This window comes from Vicugna pacos, chromosome 11 (assembly GCF_048564905.1).
Source record: "Vicugna pacos chromosome 11, VicPac4, whole genome shotgun sequence".
Classification (NCBI taxonomy): Eukaryota; Metazoa; Chordata; class Mammalia; order Artiodactyla; family Camelidae; genus Vicugna; species Vicugna pacos.
This window is the reverse complement of record NC_132997.1, coordinates 47,086,001-47,101,181: the sequence shown is the minus strand read 5'-3', so window position 1 is coordinate 47,101,181 and position 15,181 is coordinate 47,086,001. Positions and strand designations below refer to the sequence as shown.

The 15,181-nt window shown below is 38.1% G+C and overlaps 1 protein-coding gene and 1 non-coding gene across 7 annotated transcripts in view; both read left to right on the top strand.

The window, feature by feature from the left end:
- The window catches only part of LRMDA (leucine rich melanocyte differentiation associated), a 1,104,406-nt gene that overhangs the window by 791,607 nt on the left and 297,618 nt on the right, over positions 1–15,181 (top strand). The gene's annotated exons all lie outside the window — the stretch shown is intronic.
- Positions 13,163–13,265, top strand: LOC116282387 (U6 spliceosomal RNA). Its single transcript, XR_004191905.1, has one exon. It is a non-coding gene; the product is annotated as a U6 spliceosomal RNA (small nuclear RNA).

Below are 15,181 nucleotides of genomic sequence, written 5' to 3'. Positions count from 1 at the left end.
ATGAGAGTGGATCATAAGGCAAAACTCAATTCTGTGTGTCATACAGAGAAACAGAAACAAATTGACTCAGAAAAGTTGGAATGAAAAGACTGGAACAAAAAGAAAGCAGGAGCTGGCAGTATGCATATCACAAGGTAGAAGTCAAGCAGAAGAGCATTAAGAGAGACAAAAAAGTCATTTAGTGGCACAAGACAATAGTCTATCATGTTCACTGATTCTGAAGGTCAGGATTCCAAGAGAGGACAGTGGGAATGACTTACCTTTATTCTGTGATGTCTGGCATCTCCATAGCAGACTAGAAGTCTGGGAGCTGGTATCATCTGAAAACTCGTGTACTTGCTTGATGGTTGATGCTGGCTATCTGCTGGAAGCCTCAATTCTTCTCTGGTAGTCTTCCTTGGTAGCCTACTTAGGCCCAGGAACACCACAGCATAGTGGCTGAGTTACAAGGACAAAAGAAATTCACAGGAGTAAGACTCAAGCAGAAGCCATATCATTTTTTATGATCTATGTCTTGCAAATCATATAGCATTACTTGAGCTGCATTCTGTTCTTCAGGATAGTCACATAAGTCTTGCTCAGGTTTAAGGGAAGTAAAAATAGACTCCACCTCTTGACAGGGAGTGGCAAAGTTCTAGAAGAACATGTGGGACCAGAAATAGTGCTCAGACCACCTTTGTCAAATTCAGTCTTCCGCAGTAATACACTTGGTCACAAACAAAATTTCAATAAATTCTAGGGAGAAGAGGTAGTATTAAAAACTCTAAGGTCACAGTGTAATAAAACTGAAAATTAATAACAAAATCAGACTGCAAAAAGCCTTTCCACCCAGAAACGTTCTGATACTCTTAAATCTGGAGTTGTAGTTAACATACAAGCCCAAAATGTAGAGTAGTCAAGAAAGTTTGACGATGAAACCATTACTTGTCAGAACCTATGAGGTATAGCTAAGGCTACTCTCAGTAGAAAACAGCTTTAAGTACATATATTAAATTTTTTAAAAAGGAAAAACTGTAAAAGATAAACTAAACATCTGACTCAAACACTAAGTGAAATAAACTGAAAGTGGAAAGACTACATGAGTAAAGCTAACAAACAGCAATAAATACAGTAATAATACTGTAATAAAACAAATAGTATAACAAATAAAGCAAAAGACAAGTTTTAGAAAAACTAAATCATGAACATAATCAAGGAAAATTGAAGAGAATGTAAATACACATTTGCCTATACATAGGTAAAAAATTACAAGCCACAGAAAGAAGAGAAAATTAAAACAATGAAAAGAACTAACTTTGTTCAGTCTTCTGCAAATCCCTGAAAAATCTAGATCAAATGGATAATTTGCTAGAAAAATTCCCCAAAACTGGCTCCAGAAGAGGTAGAAAATTGAAACAGATTGATTTCCACAGGCAAAATAAAATTCATACAAACCTATTACTACCCTTAAAAAAAGCACGAAGTCCAGGATATTTTATCAAACATTAGAAGAGAAGATAGTAGTATTCTGTTAAATATTTAACAACTGGATCTCTGTGAACACACACACACACAAACACACACACACACACAGTCCTTCCCTCTGTGTGTAGTGTTTGACAGTTTCTGTGGCATGAATATTCCCACCATGGTTGATTTTAAGCTACATACGTGATATTACTTAATGTGGACTTGGGAAGATACGTACACAGTCTGTTCTTGTGAGTCAGTGCAAGCTGGGTCCTGCATACCACAGTGATGATTCCAAATCTATTTAAATTGTTCTGGAGCACAGATAAATAAGTACTTCCAAATTCTTTTTATAAAGTGCATAAAATCTGTATAAAATTGATAAGGATTATAGAGAAAATAGCTGCATACTCATCTGACTTACGAATACAGGTGCAAAAAATCTTAAAATGATCCAGCAGCATAAACAGAAGAGTAAAAATTATGACCAATTAAGGTGTATTCTAAGTATGCAATGAAGTTTCATTATTAGGATATCCATTTATTTATTTAATCTTTTTAATAGATCTAAAGAGGAAAGCCATAATTCCATAAGTGGACAATTCATTAACCATCCTTGATTAAAAGTATACAAAAATGGATGTACACTTCCTCAGCATGATAAATCACATCCATCTCAGTCCAAAAGCCAACATCAAACTTAATGTGCAAACATAAGAGGTATTCCTATTAAAGTAAGGATAAGATAAGATATCTGTGACCACCACTGTTATTTAATATTTTACTGGAAATAGTAACCAATGGAGTTAGATGGAAGAAAGAAACTACAGGCATGAAAATGGAAATCATAGGGCAAAACTATCGTGTTTATAGATGATTTTATTTGATTTGACAGTTGGAAGCTGGAGAGGACCAACTGAAGGACTAACAAGAGAATTCAGTGATAAAATAAGATATAAGGTTAATACATGGAAATCACTAACCTTTTAACATTAAAATAGAAACCAGTTAGTATTTTTAATTTAAGACTCAAGTTACAAAAGCAACATAAAAGATAATAAATTGGGACTATTATAATAATATATTAACCAAAACATGTAATACTTTCATGAAAAAAACTTTAAACTCTCCAGGAGGACATGTAAAAAGGCTTGAAGATATGAAGAGACCTACATTCTTTTATTAGAAAACTCAAGGCCATAAATATGTCAACAACCTCTTTGTTAAACTAAAATTCATTGTAAAACTACATAATTACCAAAGATTTTTTTTTCTTTTTAAACTAGAAAAAAATAAATCTAAAGTTAAGATGTGAAAATAAGCAAAAATAATAGCAGGGATCATTTGGAAAAATAATTGTAGTAAGAGGAACTTAGATATCAAATATAAAGCCTCAATAATTAAAAATGTGGTGCTGGTATGCAAATCACCAAACAGGCTATGGAATAGAAAGGGAATTCTATAACTGGACTCAGTTCCATCTGGGGGTTTAGTATGTGATAAAGTTGTGTCTTAAACTGATGGGGGAGGATAGACTATTCCATATATGTTCTTGGGGCAAATGAATAGGTATTTGGAAAATAATATTTGAATCAATGTCTCGTGCCTTACACCAGGATAGATTACAGATGAATTAAATTTTTAAATGGAAAAGAAAAACCTTGAAAGTCCTAAAAGAAAATAGAGAACTCAGAATTCAGAAGCCCTAATATAAAAAACAAAAATTGAAAAAAGTAATCTTATTTAAGATACTCTTGATTTATTTAAAAAAAACTATTACACATTTAAAAAAATACTTTTGACTTAAAGTCAAAAGACAAGTGAACTTTAAAAATGTTTGAAAATCATATTACAAGGATAGATTATATGTATTTCTAATATATAAAGAGTTCCTGGAAATTGATTACAACCCAGTAAAAAGTAAGTCAATAATTGCACTACTAGAAATAATTGCATATGAGTTAAATGACACATGTGCAGTTGTATTTATTGTAGACTAGATGTACTAGCTAAACACTGAAAATAGCCAAATATCTATCAATTGAGAAATGGTTAAATAAATTATGGTATGTCCAATCTCTGGACTGTCAAAGGAAGTGGGAAGGTCCCTGCATACTTACATTAAGTCTATGCAGTATATATCATTAAGGGCATAACACTATGTACAGAACAAGATGCATAGCATACTACTATTTATGCATAAAAGGTGGAACAGAAAGAAACTGTTTATAAAAAGATAGTGAAAGATGACTGGTAATGGTGACTACCTATAGATCGGGACAGTGAGGAATGTGGGAAAACTAGGTGGGAGAAAGACTGTTCACCATACACTTGTATTTACTTTTAAATTTTGAACCATATTCAGAAATAAAGAAATCAAATTTAAAAGACTAAAATTACTTAAATAAAATTTGTATAGCCTCTAACCTAATAATTAGACATGTCTAAGGGGAAGCATGCAGAATGATGTTCATTGCAGTGGTTTTCTATTCCCATCAGGAATGGCATGGTTAAAGTATGGTAAATCTTGATACTGAATACTGTACAGCAGCTTTTTTTTTTTTAAAGTTAAGAAAAATAAGATACTAACACAGAATTCTCTCCAAGATATATTTTTTGTGCAAAAATCAATTTGAGTACAAAACATTTGTGCGCTATATTAGAATTTATGAATTTAAAAGCACAAAATCATATACACATAGATTTAAACACATACATGTGTGTACATGCGTAGAAATAGTTTTGGAAGGGTGGACAGAAAACTCCTAACAGTAGTTACTTCTACACTTTGGGGAAGATCCAAATTGAAGTGGCAAAAGAGTAGAACAGGATCAAAAAGACGAGCTTTTTCAGTATCTGAATTTTTATAAAAATATGCTGCTATTTTACTCATGTATTTAATAGGAATAATAAAAATAAAATATTAATATAATAATAACATTAAAATAATAGCAAATAGTAGTAATAATAAAAATAATATACGATCCAAGAGGGTAGGAGCTTAGGGTCATTTATAACTATTTTGGAGACTAAAATGTTATTTTCCCAAGTCCAGTAATAAAGAAGTAGTTCCTTTGAAAATGTTCCTTTTCTTCAAGTGTAAATAATCTGGTGCTAAGAATCCATATTAAACTCTGTACTCTGTCACTGTTGGGGGCTGGACATTCCTATAAATTAAGGATTCAGGTTAAGAGCTACAGAGAACAAAGTAAAGTGGTAGGTATGTACATCTTGCATGGCTTACTGGTTAACGGAAGGGGAAAGAAGATGTCAGCCTTAGTAAGAGCTTCTATTTATTGAGTGATTTCTTGAGAGCTAGGCACTGTGCTGGTATTTTACATATGTTCATGGTCTCATTTAATTGTGGGATTATCTCCTGAAGCTGGATATCATCCCCATTTTATATGTGAGGAAATTGAAGCTTAGGAAGAGATTGTGTAGTGTACCCCTATTCCCAGTGCAAGTAAGTGTCCTTTTTGAGATTCAAAACCAGGTCTGACACTGAAGCCTGTGTTCTTTATTTTGTTCAGTGCTGTCCCCACAACAAAATGCACTTAACACAGTAACTACAGTGTCTACATTTTCGTCTGTTTCTTGATGATTCAAGAAAGCACTGCTGAATTTTTCTATATTTCAGGAATCCGTGATGAGCATCAATTATCAGGGTACTAGTGAAACATGAAAATGATGGCTAATTGGAATAAAGGAGAGCCATACTGCACTTAGTGAACTTAGTACTTTTCACACTAATAAATAAAGGTGTCACACCCTCACTGGTGTGATTTTTGCATAGCCCCTTTGTTATTATTGACCTGCATATTCTGAAGGCCTTTATTCCCTATATACCAATTTTCACATGTTCTGTCATTTTCATCACATATCAGACCTTGTTTTTCTGTTTGTTGTCCTATAAATATTGTCTAGATGCATGATGCAATTTTCCCCCAGTTGGAATCTCACAGCCCAAGATCTGATCTCTGTAACCTGAATTAACATGCAAACTGAGTTTAGGTGTACTGCACTGATGGCTTCATAGATGACCCCTTTGGTTATAGATTATAAATGCCATTTAGAGAAAGCAGAAGATGGCTCCTGAGTGTCTAGTAAACTTCAACAACCACCTGAGAGATACCTCTGTGTGACTGCATAAAATGTAAATAAAGAATGGCAAATAACCCATTGACTATGCACTTTCTCACCTGCTGAGAGCAAAACGCAGTCCAATGCAATTTTAGTACTTACATGCCTCTGGGGAAAATAGACCCCTAAAAACCACCGAGTGCAGCACTGGAAAAATTCCTTAAATTTGTGCTCTGCTTGGTGTTTTAAACCCCAAGGAACCTTAGACTTTCTCCTTGAGTAAAATCAGCTGGCAGTTTTGTTCCATTATATTATCCACCAGGCATAATGATAATGGGTCACATGCAATTTCGGAAAAAATTAAGTCTAATAAGAAAAATCTCTAATAAATACTAACAGCATCTTATTGGTATTGTCGTTGATCTAAGCCTCCTATTAACATTTGTTTTTACATATTAAATGATCTGAAATATGTTGAAAATGATGAGGGCAGTAAAAATTAAAGCAAGCATTCTCATAATATATCTGTGCTACAAGTGTTTGCATGCCTCCTCCCTCAGACAGGTACTAGGAGGGCTGGTGCGTATTAGGGAGTAGTACTAGGCTATAACAGGGGATTCTTGATTTAGATATGCTGAAAAGTGAAAATGCTCAGTGTAGGGGGTCAGTCCGTCATTAACCAGGAATGTTACCAATTCGATAAAAAATAGAATTCAGCCCTGAAGAAAGGATACAATTAATTATCCCCTCAAGTCAAGCTGCTTCTCAACTACTGGAGGAGAGTAGAAAAGCTTAGGGAAGCTCTGGTACCCAAGCAAAAAAGTGGAGGGTCCCTTGTGTTGTTAGCTACCTGTGACAGATGATGTGGTAGATTGAGGGTAGGGCTAGGGGAATGTATTTGGGAAGCTGTCATTAGATTTGTGCTTCTCAAGCCTACATAAGAATCTCCTATGGAACATCCAGAGGATGAAGATGCTTGAACATATACTTTCAGGGTTTCTGACTCAGTGAACCTAGGGTGACACCCTGGCTTCTGATTTATTTCCTTCCTTCCTTCCTTCCTTCCTTCCTTCCTTCCTTCCTTCCTTCCTTCCTTCCCCTTTCCCTTTCCCTTTCCCTTTCCCTTTCTCTTTCTTTCGCTCTCTTTCGCTCTCTCTTTCTCTCTTTCTTTCTTTCTTTCTTTCTTTCTTTCTTTCTTTCTTTCTTTCTTTCTTTCTTTCTTTCTTTCTTTCTGTATATGTATATTTTTATTGAAGTATAGTCAGTTTACAGTGTTGTGTCAGCTTCTGGTGTATAGCATAATGCTTCAGTCATACATGAACATACAATATATGGCTTCTGCTATTGTTAATGAGTTCTGATGGTTCCTCTGTATACAGCAATTTAAGAACCACTGCATTAAGTGATATTGACAAGGAGTCTTTCCAAGTCCTCTCAGCCATGAGGTGAAAGAGAGTAGGAACTATTTCCAACCCTGCTGACTAGTGCAGTGGCAGCCACTAGTGTCTTATGTCCTCAGTGAACTTATCACGCCCTCAGTGGTTTCTGATAAGGACTGAGCAGCCTACAGGTGACTAAAGTTATTATGCAGGATTTGCTGTGCAAGGCACTGTCCTGTGTGCAGAAATGGCAAAGGTCCGTGCCCTTAAGGAACTTACAGTTTAGGTGGAACTAGCAGACAAAATGCAATGAAATGTTACAAGTGCTGTGAAACGTGGGGACACCAAGGGCGTGGTCATTAGGTGAAGGGTGGCCTAAGTCAAGGTAAGGCTTGAACCAAGGACTGGCAGTGGTTATAGAGAAGAGGACTTCAGAGGAGTGGTGCTGAGCAGTTTGAGTACTGGGGTGGTGTCCACTGGCTGGTCCTAAGTGATGAATAGGAGGGAAGACCATGAGATGACCCCCCAGGTTTTTGGCCTGAGTACTTTTGTGGAAGTTGGAGACATCTTCTCAGGAATGGCATTTGGGAGGAATAGATTCAAGGGAACGTGTTGAATGTGAGGTGTCTGTGCCTGCAAGTAGAGATGTTCCAAGCATGGGTCAGAAACGTTTACTATAAAGGGCCAGGTAGTAAGGGTTTTAGGCTTTGGAGGCCAGATGGTCTTTGCTGTGACTGCTCAGCTCTGTCACTGTAGCATAAACGTGTTCATGGGCTGCGTGTAAGCAAACAAGCCTGGCTGTGTGCCAGTAACACTGTCTGCAGATGCATGCGGCAGCCCAGATTTGGCCCAGGGCCTTAGCTGTAAGTGTGAATAGAGGATACAGAGACATACCGTCTCCTATATGCCTTGTACATGATGTCTTAGTGTGTGACCACAGACTCCCACCTACTCTATACAAACACTGCATTTCATGGTTATTTTGAACAAAGAATTTTCATACTATGCAAAAATTGTTCAGTGATAAGCTATAAAAACAATTAAATTTGGAAATGTAAATTAAAACTGTAAGATACATTTTATACTCACTGGTTCAGCAAAATTTTAAAAGCCTGGCAGCACCAAGTGTTATAAAATTATAGAGCAACATAAACTCTAAAGCTACTTGTATGGGAGTGTGAATCAGTGTATCTACTTTGGGAAATAATTTATTATTATCTGGTGAATCTGAATATATGCAAACCCTAAGATCCAGCAGTTCTACTCCCCAAATGCCTATTTAACCCAGGAAAAGCTATTGTATGTGCTTAAATCAACGTGTGCTATATTGATAGCATTTTCTATAGAAGGAAAACAACACAAAACAAAAAACAGTCAGAAAAACTGGAAACAACCCAAATGGTTCATTAAATAGTTGAGTAACATTCAACATGGATGAATGTACAAAATCTGGAAAGAAACAAACTTGTGGAATGAAACCGTATGCTATCGTTATATTAAGTTCAAAAATGGAAATTAAAACACTATTTTAAAAGAGTCCTTATATAGGTGGCAGAGCAATGAAAAAAACCATAGGAATGAAAACCTCAAAATTCAGGGTTGCTTTTAACATCAGTGGTAGGTGGAGGCAAAGAAATCTATTCTGGTTAAAAAAAAAAAAACCCACCAAAGAGATTTATTTATCTCTAAGCGTGGTCATGAGTACACAGTTATTTTTAGTTACTGTTCTCAATACTTGACCTATGTTACATCAATTCTTTTGTAATGGAGCAAGCCTTGAATGATAATGAATAAGAAGACAAAAGCAAAATCTTACTGATTTACCAATTTTTTCAAGAAATAATGAACTCATGGTTATTCTTCTCTAGAAAAGAAATGTTAGTTTTGGGGACTGACTTGTTATCTGACTTGGTGTCTGCCAATCATGTCACCTCCCCCAGTGACTGAAGGCCAGCTGGCTTCTAGTGTTTCGTCTGGGCAGAAGGCAGTGGGGACTAGGGATAGCATGGCGGAGGGGTGCATGTCAGGAGGCAGGCTCAGGTAGCTGGTGTAGGGTCATTTGAGTTCCCTGTCTTAAGGAGAGCAAGCATTGTCTTTGGCTTAGGGCAGAATTTGGTCAAATTCTTCCCTGTCACTCAGCAAGTGATTCCACTGCTATCTTTGTATTATTCTAGTCATCTGGGTTTACAGGGACACTGTATAGTGGTTTTGTGGTGTGGAAGCTATTGCTCCCTAATTTTTATTTCTTGAATATCACTTTGTAGTGTCATGATTACAAGGCTTGGAAGAAGATAAACTCTCTGTCCATTCTGAGTATAAATGGGCACTTGAGATGAAACCACCTAGTTAATTTCCCCTTGTTGCCAGAGTAGAATCTGAATCCAAACCACAGCACAACCTAGACCCTAAATCTCTATTAAAAACCACCTTGGGTAGTCTGGCAAAGCTTTATTTAAAGTCAGCAGAGAATTACAAAGTCAAAAGTGAAAAATGGTGCAACAAGAAAGAATCATAAAAAAATACTAGATCAGTTAAATGTAGTCAAAGGCAATTTAGTGTGTTCTGGCACCAGTCCTTATTGATGCAAAGAATGTGATGTGTCAAGGGTCGGCAGGAACATGGAGGAACTGCGGAATTAAGAATGCAGCTCCACGCTTGACTCTGGGGCAGCCCCACAGGCCGTGAAGGATGCTCTGCTCTTCTTTAGTGCTAAGAATTCATGGAGACTATTCTCATGATCCCAGTCTGGACATATGTTCCTTCTTTCTTGATGTTGTATATTTTTTAAATGAGAATTTTTTTCTTTCATAGGGATAAGCTAAGCCAGAGGCTACATACCTTGGGTCGGACCAAGGAGGTGGGTATTCTTCATCAGTCTTTTTGTATCCAGTCACTGCATTGATCTGTCTTTTCACATCCACACCCAAAGCTTTGATTGTTTCTGCCTCATCTTCTCCGGCTCCTTTAGTTACTATTATAGCTGATCTAATTAGTAATAACCACAGCTACCATGTTAGGCACCTGCCATGTCTAGGTGCTGTGTGAGGGCCTGGATATACATTATCTCACTAGTCCTTGCTAAAACACTATGAGGGAGCCCTTTGTATCATACTGATTTTACAGATGAGGACCACTAATGCTCAGGGACTCAGAACTCATTTGAGATTACACATTGAGTAGCAGAAACAGGACTCACCAAGCCTGACTCCTAAGCAGGTGCATTGCTAGAAAGGTTGCTTCTCTAACCTAATCACCAGGCACTGTACCTCTGGAGAGCATAGTTGTGGTCTAGGATCATATTGAGAATGAAAGACTAAGGCCAGTGTTTGAATACCAGCTTTGTCACTTACTGGCTTTGTCACCTTGGACAAGTTACTTGATTATTCTGTATGTCCCTCTCTGTAAAATGTGTATAATAGTAATACTCTCCTTAGTAGGGTTATTGTGAAGATTGTCTGAGCTGTTATAAGTGTTTGAAAGAGTTCCTGGCCCATACTAAGTGCTATATGCATGAATGTTATTACTGTAGTTGTTACCATTTCTTTTTTTTTAAATCATGTATTTAAAAATGAAAATCTGGAAACACCCAAAATATATAATAATAGGCATTAAAGGTGGCATGGGGTCTGTGGAATATTTTCAATCACAATGCCATTTATATTATCAGCATTATTGTTGTTACTGGTTTTGATATATCTTCTGAAGACAGGATGCCTTCCTGGAGAGAAGTGGGATTGGCTAAATAGGAAGTGAAGTGTCAGCCTCTGTGGCAGGTCAAGGGGGTGAATATACTTAGGCAAGGCACTTAGTACCCTTCCAGTCCTACCTTGTGGGGTGCACTTTTGGTAGACCCCCTTGTCACAAGTGAAGTGGTTTTAGAAGGTCACATGTGGAAGCTGGATTCCTCAGGTCCTCCTTTTGGATACTTGTACATGAGAGTCAGGTTCTGGGGCACCTGCCTTCCTTTGCCATCTATAGTTCGACCTCTAGGAAAATGGGAAAGATGTTTGGAGACTTCCTTGGTTCTAGCAGGTCTTACCAGAATCTCAGTTGTAGATTCAAGAGGAGTGATTGGTTTAATGTAAATGCTTTAAAGGATCTGAAAGAGATTAGAGAAACCTATTCCATAGGATAAAGGTAGGGCAGGAGGGAACCATTTATCTCCTGGACATTCAATTCCCTAAGAACTTTTTTGGGAATGACCAGAAACAAGCCAGGCCATATGCTGTCCATTTGCTGTGCTCTGAGCTGTGGACTTTTTCTTCTTTGACAGATCGAGGCCGATGCTATTGCCTCATTTAAGATGGTTCTTAAACTTGAAAAGGAACTGAAAGGTTGAGGCTTGCATGCAGAGTCAAAACAGATGATTTGACGAAAGGAGTCCTGACAAACACCAGGGCTCTCCCGATTGTCAGAAACAGTCTGATGATGACATGTTCGAAGCTTCCCAGACTGGCTTGCGTTTTGGTAAATATGAGCAATCGGGGAAGACATAGTTATGCTGCGGAGAGTTCTGAGCTGTGGAGAGAACAAGTTAATTGTTCAGCCTCAACTGAGACCTTTCACTCAAGTCATTAATCACCATGCAGAGTCTGGAGCCTTGGCCCTGGAGTTCGATTTTTTCGGCTGTTCTCCCTCTCCAGATGAAGGCTTGCTCCAGGTGCTGGCCATTTGTGTTTCCCTCCAACTGGCCTGATTTATGGACCCAGAGATGTATCCTGGTTTTTCCAAATTCTGTTCCATTACTTTGTAATAAAGGGGACATGTGATTTCTGGTTTTGTGCAGGTCCTCAGTTTTGACATCCTTAATACCAAAGATTTTTTCAATTAGTCTGTGGCCTGCCTTCTGTGATCTAGAGGAGAGAAATGCTGTGCTGTGTTTTGAGTATCAAAGTGAAGACTTCAGAGACTCCCTTGTTTCTTTCCTCGTTGGCTAGAGTTGAAGATGCAGAGTCCTGCACGAGATCTTGTTCCTGCATTCAATATCTCAAGGCAAATTAAGACTTGGGAAACCTTAGTGACAATAGCTCACCACAGCTGTTGGAGTTATCCTCATCCCACCCTGACACATATGGTTCAGGGTATTATATCAGGAAGCCTTCCACACTTGGGCCAGGTCTCCGGTGACAGTGTAAGCCAATATTGAAGACTTCACAAGAGAATCTGAGTGTCAGAGGAGGACATTGTAATACTGAGGCTAAACAGGGCACTGCTGAGTGTTACCTGCTTGACTCAAAGGTAAACCCAATCTGTGCTGATAAGGGGCAACAGATCCCTTGGGAGTTTTCCCAAGTGGCAGAAATGTGTCACAGAAAAGTAATTGGAAATTGATATTTGACATATCACTGGGTTAGTTTTAATTCCTGATAACACCAAAGGGTTTGGCCAAGAGTCGCTAGTAACTAATGCATGAAATCCTGCAATCCACTGCTGAAATCCAATCTCTTTTTTTGTTGGAAGTTCAGCAGCTGCTTTCTGATCCTTTGCTTCCTAACTAGCACTGCAAGTATAGACGCCCCTGGGCTTCATTTGGGTGAAATGAATGGTGAATATACCCAGTCATGCCTTTAATACTTCTCTGAAGCAAAGTCATCACTGGCAGTGGAGTACTGTCCTTAAAACATGATTCAATCTAACAGATACTTGTTCAAAGCCTACTCTGGGCTCTATATTGTGTTGTGTGCCATGGGACATACAAAATAAATATCAAATATGGCCTCTGCCCTCGAGGAACTTACAGGCTCATAGGAAGGATGATGTGTTTATGAAACACATTTTACATGGTAAGATAAGATATCATGTATGTGCCAAAGTGAGTGGAACCTGGAATAAGTACAGCAGGGAGTCAGGAAAATGAGTGTAGGGCAGACTTAGAGTTGTCAAGGACGGCTTTATGGATGAGGTGAGACAAAGACATCAGTATTCCAAACCCAGAACTTGCCCTTAAAGAAATTGCAAGGAGCACAGTATCAGGTTGCCAAGAGATTATGGCACCCCTTTAAGTGAAAGTAAATTTGTTCAACATGAGAATGGATAATTTACTTCAATAAGTATTATTGAGTACATGCTTTGTGCCAACCACTGTATCTGATGAGGTAAGGAATGAGTAATCCCTACAAAGGACACATGTGGGTAATTCTCAGTTGCTACCTCCTCTTAACATAGATTTTAAAAGTTACTGCTGGTCTGTGTGATTCCTGAACCTGTGATTTTTACCACTTATTGTTCTAGCTCTAAAAAAGACCTTCTCATGCTTGCTTCAGCAGCACATATACTAAAATTGTAATGACACAGAGAAGATTAGCATAACTCTTATGCAAGGATGACATCCAAATTCTTGAAGCATTCTATATAAAAAAAAAAAGGAAAAGAAGAAGACCTAATCCAAGATATCTTCAGGTTGAGGAACTGAGTCTAATGTTTCTGTGTGTAATGGAGGAATGACATATCCAATTTCATAAGTTGTATACAGTTTAAAGAGTTGCATGAATGCTGATTGTGGAAGGAAGGAACACTGAGTTAGCATTTGAGTAGCCTCAAATTATTGGGTTAGGGAATATTTGGAATAGCATTTGAAAAGTCTGAACCTGTCCCAAACTCAGGATCATAAGCAGAGCCCAAGCTCTCTGAAGATCAAGTTTTCTTGGAATTTCCATTATTCCCCTTGACAGCTGTTTTAGAAACCCAATTAGAAGGGTCTTCCAACCATGGGCCTTTGAGATAATTTTGAACTGGGTTCTTTGGCACTTGTGAAGTTTGAAATTGGCACTACCCAGATATATTGGTTAAGTTACTAAAAATTCTACCTAGATTCTTCCTTGCAAAATGTGAAAATTATTTGTTCATTTCTTAAAAGACAGGCATAACTAAGCAATTGCAAATCAGTCTAGAAAGAAAAGTCAGGATGACAGTGGTGGTCGTCATGGAAATGGTAGTTATTATTTCACATATCCACCCAATTTATAAATAATATAACCACAGAACACTAGTAAACTCTGGAAAGAATCTAAGATATGAAACATCGAGGCGCAGAGGTGTCAGAGTTTATTTAGCTAAGCAATACCAGAAGAGGACTAGAAAATCCCCCTTTCTAGCTAGTGATCATTCTCATACCACAGTGGGACCCCTGCTTTATAAGCCTTGCTTCTCTGCCACCCATGTAACTGGTTTTTGAGGCTCATTTAGGTATCAAATTTAAGTGGAATTCTGAGAAAACTTCTTTTTTAAATCTGGGGGGACTGGTAGAAGGAAAAGCTAGAAGAAATTTGAAATCACTCTTGATTCCTATCATTTTTCTTAGCGTCTAATCACTCTTCATTGGAGAGGTTCATCTCGGCCCCCATGGGTAGACACAGAAACATGTGCTCTCTCACTCAGCTGTATACATATGTACACATTGACATGCATTCCTTTTCATCATCTGTAGGCATTTTACAAATAATGGCTTGTGTGTGTGTGTTTTATCATCTTATTTTTAAAATGAAAATGACAACTCCAAAATTCTTTGCAGAAATAGTTCTTCTTTGGTAAGAAAAAAAAGAAATTCCAATATGTAGGCCAGGGTCACCACTGGGTCATGAAATTCCATGGAGGGTGTTGGCCTGGGGAGGGTATAAGCAGTGGCTTTGTAATTTTTGTCCTTCCATCCTGGGGCAGATGGGCCAAGTTGATAACAAAGAAGTTCAGTAGTGGAGAGCTAGTGAAATCAACTCAAATGAGACGGCTAGAACAAGACTGGGAGTGCAGACAACGAACTGGCGTGTGTGGATACCCTCCCTATCTGTTCCAACCTCTTTCTCATCTGTGAGGTTATGACTGGGCTAGAGGTGGAACTTTTTTTTTTCGGCTTTTGAGTTGGAACTTTTTTCTTTTTGATGAAGCTGTCTTAGGAGCTTTCTTCTTGAATAGTGCCCAGGGGATTTTGTAGTGCTGGGAGGATCAGAGTGGGGCCCGGGAGAGAGGAGACAGACCATTCAGAACCTGATCCAGGTTCTGGGTTTAGAGTGAGAAAGTCCTACAAAGTTTCTATAAACCAAAGAGGCGAATTGGCAGATTAGACTCACCAAACTCTGTCTGTCGGTGTATCTGCCCAGGAGGCTGCCTTTTTGAAATCATCCAAAGCACTGCCCCCAGATATGGAAATTTTAAACTTTCTTCTAGGTTGTCCAGGCCTCTGAGGAAAGCACTCCTAACATACTTTCTCTTGAACATGGGCAGTGAGGAAACCCAGGACCTCACTGAGCAAACCAGCTGTAGAAACCACCCTTTCTTAG